The sequence below is a fragment of the Mus caroli genome, unplaced genomic scaffold, assembly GCF_978045245.1.
Source record: "Mus caroli unplaced genomic scaffold, Mus_caroli_1 scaffold_3, whole genome shotgun sequence".
In the NCBI taxonomy this organism is placed as follows: domain Eukaryota; kingdom Metazoa; phylum Chordata; class Mammalia; order Rodentia; family Muridae; genus Mus; species Mus caroli.
In genome coordinates, this window is record NW_028227258.1 from 43,717,137 (window position 1) to 43,730,000 (window position 12,864).

Here is a 12,864-nt window from a genome sequence, read left to right on the forward strand (position 1 = left end):
TATGAGCTGCTGCTTTTTTAATGTAATAAACTAAGGCAGGGACATAGATTTGATCTGTAATGTGTGTGTAGTAGTATCCTTACCTGCGGTTTCTACTTCTGTAGTCGGAGCTACCTAGAGTCAGCTGTGGTCCAGGAACATTGTCTAGAAAATTGGACATAAGTAACTCATCAGTGTTTAACGCAGCTCCTTCCTGAGTAGCATGATGAGATCTCACACTCATCCTGTCCTGCCTGGGACATGACTCATCTCTGTGTCCAGTATATCAATAATATCTTGCCGCTTACTTGTCCATTGTACACTTAGTAGCTGGTTGGTTATCCGATCATTAGTTGTAATATTATGATGCTTGCATTCAGTTGACACTCACTATAATTAATTAGGACTTTCTAGTGCTCAAGAGCAGTGGGACTAGCCATTCAGGCATGCACAAGAGAAGTGCTTCCGTTAAGGATCTTATAGTAACCCTGGCAGGTTTTGCCACATTCATCCCAAACATGGCTGTCTTTGGACTGCAGTATTTCAGAGTTGTCGAGGCCTTTAGAACAGAAATGCGCCTCCATTACTCTCTGCTGCTTCATAGCTAGCTACATCTAGGTTTACACTGTTCCCTGATCCTGTAAGCAGCTGAGGTTATGGCTCAGGTGAACCTGGTCCCATGTTACAGTGTGCCGTGTATGTCTGTGCTCTGTGTAGTTCATGTAAATGGGGATGAACATTGCAGGATATTTGATCACATTGTGAATCCCCAGATTGTGTTATTTACTGGAAAAATCTAGTTGTGCTGTGTGGCACAGCCTAAGCACACCTTTAACCTAAGAGCTTTCTGCTTGAATACTGTAAACAGAATTAAATCATCTCAACTATAGGTCAAGAGGGGAAGCAAGCAGTTGTCAGGGAGTGAGCATAGGCTTATTAAGAAAAAACAGAGTATTTCAGAGTAAAGCTTTTAGAATTATGGTGAGTTGGGGTCTCCTTCATGCTGGTGTGAGGATGTATCAGCAGTGTTGAGGGAAGCTCGGTGGAGACTGGGCATCTGTGGGTGAGACAGCTCCACTATGTGTGGTGAGAGTATGGTTGGGTGTGGCACAGATGCCACTGTGGAGTCTCAGTTTTTCAAAGAAGGTACGACAACCCCAAAGAAGCTGTGTTACTCCCACAAGGGACTTAATTCGCATTATCTAAAACAATTCAGCTTCTATTTTAATCCTAATTTTTATTTCCACAAAGACCAACCAATACCAACAGTTCTGTGGACTTGACACTCGATACAGATCCTTAGCATAATCGATTACTTTAGGGTTTGGTTTGGTTTGGTTTTTGAGACAGACTCATGTAATCCAGACTGGCCAGGCACTCCCTGTTTATCCAAGGCTAGACTTGAACCTGCCTCTACCTCCCAAAGTGTTGGTTTTACAGGTATCTACTAACAACCTGGCTTTTTAAGAATATTCTTTAGGGTATATGCCCAGGAGTGGTATAGTACTATGTCCAATTTTCTGAGGAACCACCAGACTGATTTCCAGAGTGTTTGTACCAGCTTGCAATCCCTCCAGCAATGGAGGAGTGTTCCTCTTTCTCCACATACTCTCCAGCATCTGCTGTCACCTGAGTTTTTGATCTTAGCCATTCTGACTGGTGTGAGGTGGAATCTCAGGGTTGTTTTGATTTGCATTTCCCTGATGACTAAGGATGTTGAACATTTCTTTAGGTGTTTCTCAGCCATTCGGTATTCCTCAGTTGAGAATTCTTTGTTTAGCTCTGTACTTCATTTTTTAATAGGGTTATTTAAAAAAAAAAAAAGCCGGGTGTGGTGGTGCACGCCTTTCATTTCTGAGTTCAAGGCCAGCCTGGTCTACAGAGTGAGTTCCAGGACAGCCAGGGCTATACAGAGAAACTCTGTCTCCAAAAACCAACCAAACAAACAAACAAAAACAATGAGTTTATGAAATTCTTAGACAAATGGATGGAGCTGGAGGATATAATCCTAAGTGAGGTAACCCAATCACAAAAGAACACAAATAGTATGCACTCACTGATAAGTGGATATTAGCCCAGAAATTCAGAATACCAAAGATAACAATTCACAAACGACATGAAACTCAAGAGGAAGGAAGACTTCTTGAAGTCAAGTCTTGGATACTTCCTTCCTTCTTAGAAGGGGGAACAAAACACCCATGGAAGCAGTTACAGAGATAAAGTTTGGAGCAGAGACTGAAGGAATGACCATCCAGAGACTGCCCCACCTGGGGATCCATGCCATATACAAGCACCAAACCCAAGACACTATTGTGGATGCCAACAAGTGCTTGCTAACAGGAACCTGATACAGCTGTCTCCTGAGAGACTCTGCTAGTGCCTGACAAATACAGAAGTGAATGCTCACAGCCATCCATTGGATGGAGCACAGGGTCACCACTGAAGGAGCCAAAGAAAGTACCCAAGAAGTTGAAGGGGTTTGCAGCCCCCCAGGAAGAACAATAATGTGAACTAACCAGTACCCCCAGAGCTCCCAGGGACTAAACCACCAACCAAAGAGTACACATGGAGGAACCCATGGCTCCACCTCCATATGTAGCAGAGGATGGCCTAGTTGGACATGAGTGGGAGGAGAGGCCTTTGGTCCTGTAAAGGCTTTATGCCCCAGTGTAGGGGAATGCCAGGGCCAGGAAGTGGGAGTGGGTGGGTTGGTGAGCAGGGAGAGGGGGTAGAGGGGTAGGGGAAGGGAATTTTTGCAGGGGAAATCAGGAAAGGGGATAACATTTAAAATGTAAATAAAGAAAATATCCAATTAAAAAAAGAATATTTTTAGGAGTGCTGATACAACTCATCAATGGATTGCTTGTGTATATCACACCCACAAACTGAAACTAATATTCTTTAAACTTGTAACCTCACTTTTCACCAAGCCTTTGCTTTCTGTTTGCCTACATCAAGAGTTTAATTTAGAGAATTGGTTTCCAACTTTTCCTGCTTACATATTTCTTCCTCAAATTGACGGGCCTGAAAGCAGAAAGGGTCAGTGGGTTCTTAGCTTCTCTTTTCACAGCCTGCTCTTCTTCCTCTTTACAAATGAAGAATTCACAGGTTTCTGATTTCTTTTTTTTTTTTTTCATTCTAATATTGCTATTATTTTATCTTGCATTCCCCTAAAGCGTAAGAAAATTGCCAGGGCACTAGTTAAATAAAAATGTGATTTATTATTCTTTGAAAACCTACTCAAAGATACGCATTTGTGTCTACATATAATGAGCTTCAGTGTTTACACAAGTCTTCATTAAGTGTTCATTGCAACCTTGCATTTTTAAATAAAGCCATTTCCCAAATAATATTTGGGAAAGCCTATTAGATTACTTATTTTTATTATTTGTGTGAATGTGCAAGTGAGTGCATGTGAGCACATGTGTGTGTGTGTGCGTGCGAGTGTGTATGTGTGTGTGTGCGTGCGCGCGCGCGCCAGCGCACTGGTGGAGACTGGAGGTTGACTTCAGATGACTTCCTCAGGAGCTAGAGTTACAAGCACCTAACTCGAATCCTCTGGAAGAACAGGCTGTGCTCTTAACCTCTGAGCCATCTATCCAGATCATCACACACAGCTTTTTATGTGGGTCCTGGGATCTGAGTGTGGCTCCTGCTGTTTCCAGGGCAAGTGCTTTGCCCAGGGAGCCATTTCCCCAGCCCCAGTTGCTTAAGCTCTTTAGAAAATAACCAGTCAACATTGGAAGGAAGGATACTGCTGAGTTTAAACCAGTTACTTCTTTTCTCTACCGTCCTCCCACTAGATGGAGAAGCAGATAGTTCTTTAATATATCACTTAATATCTCCTCAGTAATACACAGAACTTAAGCCCCAGACTCACTTGATAACCTTTCTGCTATAATTCCCACTAGACTTTGTTTCATTACAGCAATTCATCCATTATACCTGGTCTCATTTTTAAAACAACAGCAACAAAAATCCCACATTACTTATTAACATACATATTTCCAATAAAAATGTGTATGTGTGTATGTGTGTGTGTTGAGACAAGGTCTCACTGACAACAACAAAAACCCCACATTACTTATTAACATACATATTTCCAATAAAAATGTGTATATGTGTGTGTGTGTGTGTGTGTGTGTGTGTGTGTGTATGTGTGTGTTGAGACAAGGTCTCACTGTGTAGCTCTGAGTGTCCTGGCATTCACTTTGTAGACCAGACTGGCCTTGAACTCACACTTCTGCCTCTGGCCACCCAAGGGCTGGTATTAAAGGCATGGGCCACTACACCCCCACAAATTTTTACTTCCATGTTTAGTAATTCTAGACTATTTTTTATGATCAATTGGTTAATAATGTTATCATCAAGTCAATAATTAAATTATTTTGGAATCTGGTGTTTATGAAAACATTTAAAATTTAAATTGAAAAACTTTAAGTGCAAAGTAATATACACCCATGAACAAGCACAGACAGACAGACAGACAAAAAAAAAGTCTGGTAGCTGTGAATCTGACTTCCCATAGTATGACAGCCCTCTTCACCCAAAGTAGATTCTGCTTATAAAGAGGAGAGAAAGAACCAGGATTTCTCCCCTGTCCCCTCCATGTTCAGATTAAAATGAACATTAAAAGTGATTGTGAAAGGGAAAGATAATCTGTGGTCTTTGTAGATGCCAACAATGTGGGTGTGCTGCCTAGTGCTTTTGTCAACACAAGCTAAAGTTACCTGGGAAGAAGTTATCAGTTGAGGCATTGCCTCTATCAGATTGACCCATGCGTAAGTCAGAAGGGACATTTCCTTCACTAAAGATTGATGTGGGAGGGCACAGCACACTGGGCATTGTCACCTCTAGGCTTGTGGTCCTCACCTGTATAAAAGTAAACTGAAAAATCCATAGGGAGCAAGCCATGAAGAAGCAGTCTTCCACAGTATCTGATGAGGAAGCATTCTTCCATGGTATCTGATGAGGAAGCATTCTTCCATGGTATCTGCTTCATTTCAGTTCCTGCCTCCAGGTTCCTGATTAAATCTCTATTCTAACTTCCTTCAGTTATGGGGAAATGTAAACCAGATAAGCCCTTTCTTGCATAGTTGGTTTTGGTCAGTATTCTATCATAGCAAAACAAAGCAAGTTAAGAGCATAGAAGAAGGCAGATTCTACTACCTGGTGGTAATTATATAGTAGTAAACACACACACACACACACACACACACACACACACACACATACAATCTTATTTCTCTGTGCCAGGCATTGATCCCAGGGAATGTAGCTCCACCACTGAGCCACATCCCCACTCTGGAGACTTTCAAATCAGCATTTCCTCTTCCAGCAATGATATAACCTCTTCCTTTCCTATTCTGACCCTGGCAAGCATCTTCTGTGGTTAGAATTGGGTAGCAGTATGTACAGTTGATTTAACATATGCAACGTTCAAGCACTCTACAGCATCTGAGCAGGAAGTCAGAGGACAGAAATGTCTAGACTGCTGTGAACTGTAGTAACTTTAACCAACTGATGACTAGATACAGGCAGAGTATTGGCCTGAAAGAGTTTGAGAGGCAGGAGTTCATGGGTAGAAACTGAAGCAACCGTCCATCAGGTTTACTCATGAAATTTCTGCTGAATTTTCTTTACCACTGTGTTTTAATGGTCCCTAAGGTCAACCAGGATCAAAATGCTAATTTCGGTCTTGCCTATTCCCAATATGTTGTAAGCTCTTCTATTATCTGATATTGCAAGCAGCTGATCTACTGGGAACTAATGATATAGTTACTGGAAAGGTAAAAGAGCAAAGGAGAGACATTGAAGTAGCCAGAGCTCAAAAATTCAGGAAGCAGTTAATGTCCTTAGTGTTTAAAAAAACTAGAAAGGAAAGGTACTGCCACTAGAAGTGGGGAGCTTGAAGGAGGGGCTCTTTGGGACTGACAGGTCTCTTAGGAGAGCCTCCTTTTCAGCATGAGATGAGGCCTCAGAGCACAGTGGCTGAGATCCAGGTGCAACATGTCAGTGCTTGTGAGGTTCAGATGGCATCGGCTGGAAGGTGCAGAGCAAAGTGGGGGATAATCTCCTACTGTCAAAGGGACATGGCAAACAGACAGCAAAGGTGTGTCAGGGTGGGAGATAAAAGCTGAAGAACCCCACCACTGTCGCTGCTACTACAACAGCCCCAAGAGGAACTGGAAGTGGGGGAAAGCCCTTTCTCTTTTACCTTCTTCCCCTTTCCACCCAGGCCTTCCCTTTTTCAGAAGCCCTAACTGGAAGCCGCGTGTTAAGGAAGTCTGGAAATGATAAAACAGCATCTCACCTATGAAACAGAGTTTTGAAAGGTGTGCTTGGAGCTAAGAGACAGTAAACAGCCAGATCTATCTTCTTGACCATTCAACATCTGTGATGGTTAACGTTGTCATCTTGACTGGATTTAGAACCACCATGGAAATGCACTTCGGGGTGGCCATGACAGTGTCGTGGATAGTTTTGTGTCAACTTGGCACAAGCTAGAGTCATCTGAAAGGAGGCAACCTCACTTGAGAGAATGCCTCCATAGGATCCATCGGTAGGGCATTTTCTTAATTAGTGACTGATTAGGGAGGGTCCAGCCCACGGGGCATGGTGCCACCTCTGAGCTGGTGATCCTAGAAAGTAGACTGAGCAAACCATGGGGAGCAAGCCAGTAAGCAGCATGGGCCTGTGCGTCAACTCCTGCCTCCAGCATCCTGCCTGGCTTGGCTCTCTGTCCAGACTTCCTTCAGTGATGGACTACAAAGTGGAAGCATAAGCCAAATAAACCCTTTCTTCCCCAGGTTGCTTTAGTGGTGGTATTTTTATCACAGCTATAGAAACCCTAAGACAGAGGTGTTTTCAGACTGGGTTAATTGCAGTGGGAAGAACAAGCTTAAATGCAAGCAGCACAACCCCATGGGCTGGATGGAATTCCAGACAGAGTACAAAGGAGAAGCAAGCTGAGCACCAGTGTTTTTCACTGATCAGTCCTGACTGTGGACACTATCCAACCAACTGCCTTGCACATTTGCTGTCCTGACATCACACGATGGACTGCACCTTCAAGCTGTAAGCCACAACAGACCTTTCCTCCCTTAAGATGTTCTTCTCAGATGTTCGACCATACCGTGAGGAAAAGTGACAAGAGTCCAGTGCCTACTTACAGAGCTCTATTTTAATAGCATTTCATTTTGGCCCAATAAGTCAGGACAACCATTTCTACAAAGATGTTTTTATCTACTGGAAAGATTTGCCCTAAGTTCCATCAGTTACCATAGCCTCGTTGGGGTGGTCATGTCTGTTCTATGCAGTCCTACTTGGACATTCTAAAACAGTGACCTGTAAAGCTAGCCACAGTAACAATACTTTTAAAAGCATTTTTATTTATTCTTTGAAAAGTTCAATCTTTAAAAAAAGGGGGGGGATGGCTCAGCAGTTAAGAACACTGACTGCTCTTCCAAAGGTCTCGAGTTCAAATCCCAGCAACCACATGGTGGCTCACAACCATCCTTAACGAGATCTGATGCCCTCTTCTGGTGTGTCTGAAGACAGCTACAGTGTACTTACATATAATAAATAAATAAATCTTTAAAAAAAAAGAAAAAAGAAAAGTTCATACATTTTCTATAATGTACCTTGAATATATTCTCCCACCCACATCTCCCCAGGGTCCCTCCCGCCTCTCACCCCCTACCCAGGATTCTCCCATCATGCCCCCTTCCTAACTTCATGTTCTTCTTTTAAATTACTTGCATTTTGTTTTTTAAAGCCACTAAGTCTAACTAGTGCTGCCCATATGTACCTGGGTGTGGGGTTATGTACTCACTGGGTCATGAGTAACCGACATACCCCTCAAAGAAAAGAGGCTCTGCTCTAGCCCAGCACCCCTCAGCTCCTCAACTAGGGGTGGGGCCTCTGGAGCTCCTCCCTCCCTCCCTCCTGCTGGAATGTTTAACTGGTTTGATCCTGTGCAGATTCTGTGACTTTCAGCTGCTGTGTGTTCCTGTGTGTAACAGCCACGCCCTGTCCAGCGTTCAGCAGCTCATATCCTCCTCCCCATCCTCTGACTCTGGGGGCTGGTGCCGGAATGGGTATAGACGTCTTAGCTACTGAAGAGCAATCACAGTACCTGTTCACAGTACTTTGAACAGCAGCCAAGTTTCTTGGCCACTATTGAATTCTCTGTGTCCTGTAGCCAAGGCATGCAGTGCCTTCAGCAGAAAGGTCTCAGTTACTGTGGGCTGTCAAGAGGAATGATGATAGCGGGTTCTGTTTTAGATGCTTCAGGACTCTCCCTGACCAGTAACTGACTGGAAGGAAGGGAGTAACAACCTTGACATGAAGTAAAGGTGGAATAATGAAGAGGAGAAAAGCAAACACATCAATATATACACAACAAACAAGGAAGAGGCTTTACGTACTTGTTATAATCCTGTGTTGTTATGTCTGCTACACCGTCAATGGAGTCTCAACTAGACATTCTTAGTGAAACTAAGTGGAAATGCTTCACTCCCAAAGAGTCTAAACATTAGTAACCATTTTCTATTTATTCTTCGTTTGCCTTAGTGTTTAGTGCTGATTCTGATAGGACCCGAAAGCACCTCCCAGAGTGTCCTGGGCTGTAGACGTTGGCCTCCCTGCCTCCACTGGCACAGCAACCACTCAATTTACCCTTAGTAACATGGAGCAATTTACCAGCAAAAAATGATGAGCCCTGCTTTGTTTGCTGGGTTAATAGAACAAAGAGCTCAGTGTGGCCTGTGGGAATTTCATCTTCTGATTCAGTGGAGCCATTGTTGTGACCTCTGGTGGAAGAATTCAAGTAAAGGACAGTGATTGGAGTCACAGGATGAGAAACACAAGTTTGTGGGCCAGAATTAACTGTAATGGTGGGGAAGTCTGTTCCCATTTTGGCCCCCTTTGTCTGTGTAGTACATTCTGGCTGTGGAAGAGAGTACCCCATGTTTCTTGCTGATCCCGCAAATAGCACACATCCTAAAGGATGGGCTGTAGCCTTTCAGTCTTGTCTTCAACTAGCATTACAACTGTGAGCCTTCAGTGAGCTGTTTTATAGCCCAGTCTCCTCTGAAAGATCCTATGATACGTGACAAGACCAACGAGCTATGGCCACGGTATAGTTGTGCAGCTGAAAAAAAAATGGGTTTCTCCTCAGCAGCAGTATTGGGTAGGACATTCATTAACTCCACAACACTCTCAATTATTTCTTGCTGAAGAACAAATCCCTCTGCCTCAAATTTGGGAGTTTGAGACAACAAATATTTATTACGTCACAATCTATTACTTCATAACTAGGAATCCAAGAACAATATAGCTGGCTGTTTTTGGCTAAAGGGATCTCATAAGATTGCAATCAAGATTTGGCAAAGCTGTGGTCACTTCCAGACGTGCAACGGGGTTGAAGAGTCACGGATAATCTGACTCAGTGGTTCTCATCAGGCTTGGTTTCCTCACACGCTGATGAGCTAGCTGTGATAGTGCCTTGCCATGTCACCTATACATCACCATGGCTTTTCACAGCATGGCATCTCTTCTGTAGTTACCTTCATGCTTTCTCAGTGGCCACCGTGGAGGTGATGAGGGTTATATATGGATGGGCTCAACGGCACGGATCAAGACTGGGCCCTGCAGTCCTGGTCCAGAGGCCCCCAGGCAGCCTGATAACAGTGGAAAAAAAATGGCAACTTCAGTTCCCTGAAAACTCAAGCTTGCCTTCCCGGACTATGTCTGTTCTTTTTATTTATTTGCTTTACATCTCACTCACTGCTCTCCTCTGGTCATCCTCTCCCAAATCCTTCCCCTCACCCCTCCCTTTCTCTGAGCGGGTGGGGGCCCTCTGGGTATCCTTCTACCCTGGCACATCACTCTGCCAGCCTAGGTGCCTCCTCCCCCACTGAGACCAGATAAGGCAACCCAGCTAGAAGAACATATCCCACACACAGGCGACAGCTTTTCAGATAGCCCCTGCTCCAGTTATTTGGGACCCACGTGAAGACCAAGCTACATATGTGCAGGAAGGCCTAGGCTGTGTCTGTTCTAATGGGTGTTTGACACAGCATTCTTCTGATCAAGAATCTAATTTCTAAATCATCCCTATGTTAGGGAAGGCATTCTTCTTGTCTTGAGAGTTGCTATGTAGGCTGGCAGTAAATTCACAGTCCTCCTGCCTCAGCTTTCTGAGGGCTGAGATTACAGGTGTATACTACTGTGGCTGGCTAAAATAGCTTTTTTTTTTTAAAGTTAGGTGTGGTTGCATCCATGTATAAACAGCTGTACTTCTGTAATTCTTGAATTTGGAAGTGTAAATTCAAAGCAAGTTTGGGCTGTGAGATCCTGTTTCAACGAACAAAACCAACACACAGACAAAATGCTAAATATGAGGGTAATATATCAAAACATTTGTCTAATTAGGATAATTTTATAGTTAATTTTTCTGTTTTTCAAGTTACTATGAGTCTAGAGAAAGATATCAAAATAAGCTGTGAAGAAGATAAAGGAAGGTATTTTATTTTTATTATTTTGTTCTTGGGACAGGGACTCATACAGCTCAGCCTGGCCTTGAGCTTGTTATGTAGCTGAGGCTGTCTGTCCTTGGTCTCTCAGTCTTCCTGCTTCTCCTTCTCCACTGCTGAATTATAGGCACATACCATCAAGCCCAGCTTGAAGAGAGGTTTTAAGCTGCAGTGCTCACAGGGCTGATTCCCTGAGCAGGCAAAGATTGGAGCCCCTGACTACTTAACCCTGGTTTCCATGCTGTTCCATTCTAGTACTCAGACCGAGACTTCTTCAGCCTCTCTGATGCCATCTCTCTGGGCTCTCAGAGAGTCTCAAACTTCAGTGCAATACACGTCTTTATAGATATAAAAGTCCAGTCCACTCCTCTCCCAGGACATTCTGAGTGGGGGAATCTGGGTGTGACTTGGGCATCTATAGTTTTTATTACAGTAATTTCTCACCAGTGCCTGTGTGTGTCTGTGTCTCTGTGTGTCTGTGTGTGTGTGATGCCATGTTTATAGAAGGCAGATGAACTTTCAAGAGTTGGTTCTTTTCTTCCACTATGTCGATCTCACAGATTCAGCTCAGGTTTTCAGGCTTGGTCCCAAGTGCCTTTACCCATCTCACCACTCCCAATCTGTTTATATTTCCACAGGACTCCCATGTGATTCTGCCGTAAGAGTTCCCTTAAAGGTCACACCTTAAAGGAGCAGTAACCTAGATTTACAGGTTGCTCCAAGGCTGGAAGACCTGCCGGTGAATTCAAGTTAACATGTGGAAGAAACAGGTGCAAGTTGTTATTGTTGTTGACTGAATCAGATTTCAGGAACACAGGAGAAAGACAACCCCAAAATCTTTTCCTCCCCTTTGCTTAGCATTGATTCAAAAAGTAGCACGTCCCCATGCTCAAGTTACCAGCTCGAGTCTGCAGAGCAGTTGTCTATGGGCATGAGAAAGGCCCACAGCACAATGCACACTGGTATCAGGTGGCTGGCTCTTCCACAGCCATATCACAGCTGCCTCCAGAGCCAGCAGAGACAGACAGATCTGATGCTCAATGCCAGGCTTGCAGCTTCTCGGGTCTCTTCTTAAGGTTAATAACCTAACCAAGGAGTTTTCACCGGGATAATATAAAATTGTACTTCCTCTGGGACAGACTCGGGTACTGAACTCAGGTCACCAGGCATGGCAGCAAGCACTTCTACCTACTAGTCATCTCTCTGGCCCTGGAATAATAAATTTTTTTTAGCTGCTATAGAAATCTGATTTGCTTTGAAATACTTAGTCATTGTAGATCTCAGTTCGTGCACAAACTCAATAGCTGCTGATGCACTCAGAGGACTGACTGTCACAGTAAAAGAGTGTCCAGTGATGAGAAACTGGACTGGTGTCACACTGACATGGCTCCAAATCAGGGTGTGTCAACAGTGAGTGACGTGACCTTCTTGAAGAGACTTTGAGCTGAAATAGGACATGGCGTCTCACTTCCCTCCTGAAGCATCTCAGGTTTCCCCATCCTCTGTCAATGGCAGAAAAAAAGAGTTTCTATCAAAGTCTAGGAGACTTTTTGTCCTTTCTCTTACTTTTCTGGAAGTCTCCCACCCCAGCTTCAAGGTGTATTGTTCAGGTTGATGTAGACAACTGACCTTTCTTGCATAGCTCTGAGAGTCAAACACTCGAGGTTTTTTTCCCCCTCAAGTAGACCAGACTATTTGAGAGGTTTTACATAATTATTCAGACTGCAAGTCATACACACTTGCCAAAGAGGACTTGGAGGTTTAAAGGCCTAACCGAGATAGTCCTCCTGCCATTCCATTGAGCTCTTCTGGCACCATAAGGAGCTCACTCTGGGAATTATAGTTTCTTTTGCATGATCCTTTCCTCCCCGCTGCATTCTAGGGAATTCTCTATCCCCTAGAGGACTGTCCACAGACAGCATCAAGGAGGAAGAGAACGGATAAGTTAGGGAAACAATGACACAAAACATCACGATGGACCAGACCCACAGCGTCTGGGGCAGTGGCTCTGGGAGGAAAAATCTCCACAAGCCTGAGGATGGGAGTTCGGAGCCACAACAGTCAGTGAGTACCGGATGTGATGACAATAGTGCTTGGAACCCCAGTCCTGGGTGGAGAGAGGAGACAGCCAGATCCTGGGGGGCTGACCTGGTGGGCTTCAGCTAAGTCAAGGATCCTGTCTCAAAAACTAAGATAGTGAATGATGTGTGTGTGTGTGTACACACACACATACACACACAATACACCACACACACACACACACAGCCAATGAAAAAGCCAAGAATGAAGCACAAAAAAAGATGGAAGGGTTCGTAAGCCACACAGTAGGATGACATTTATCAAAAGG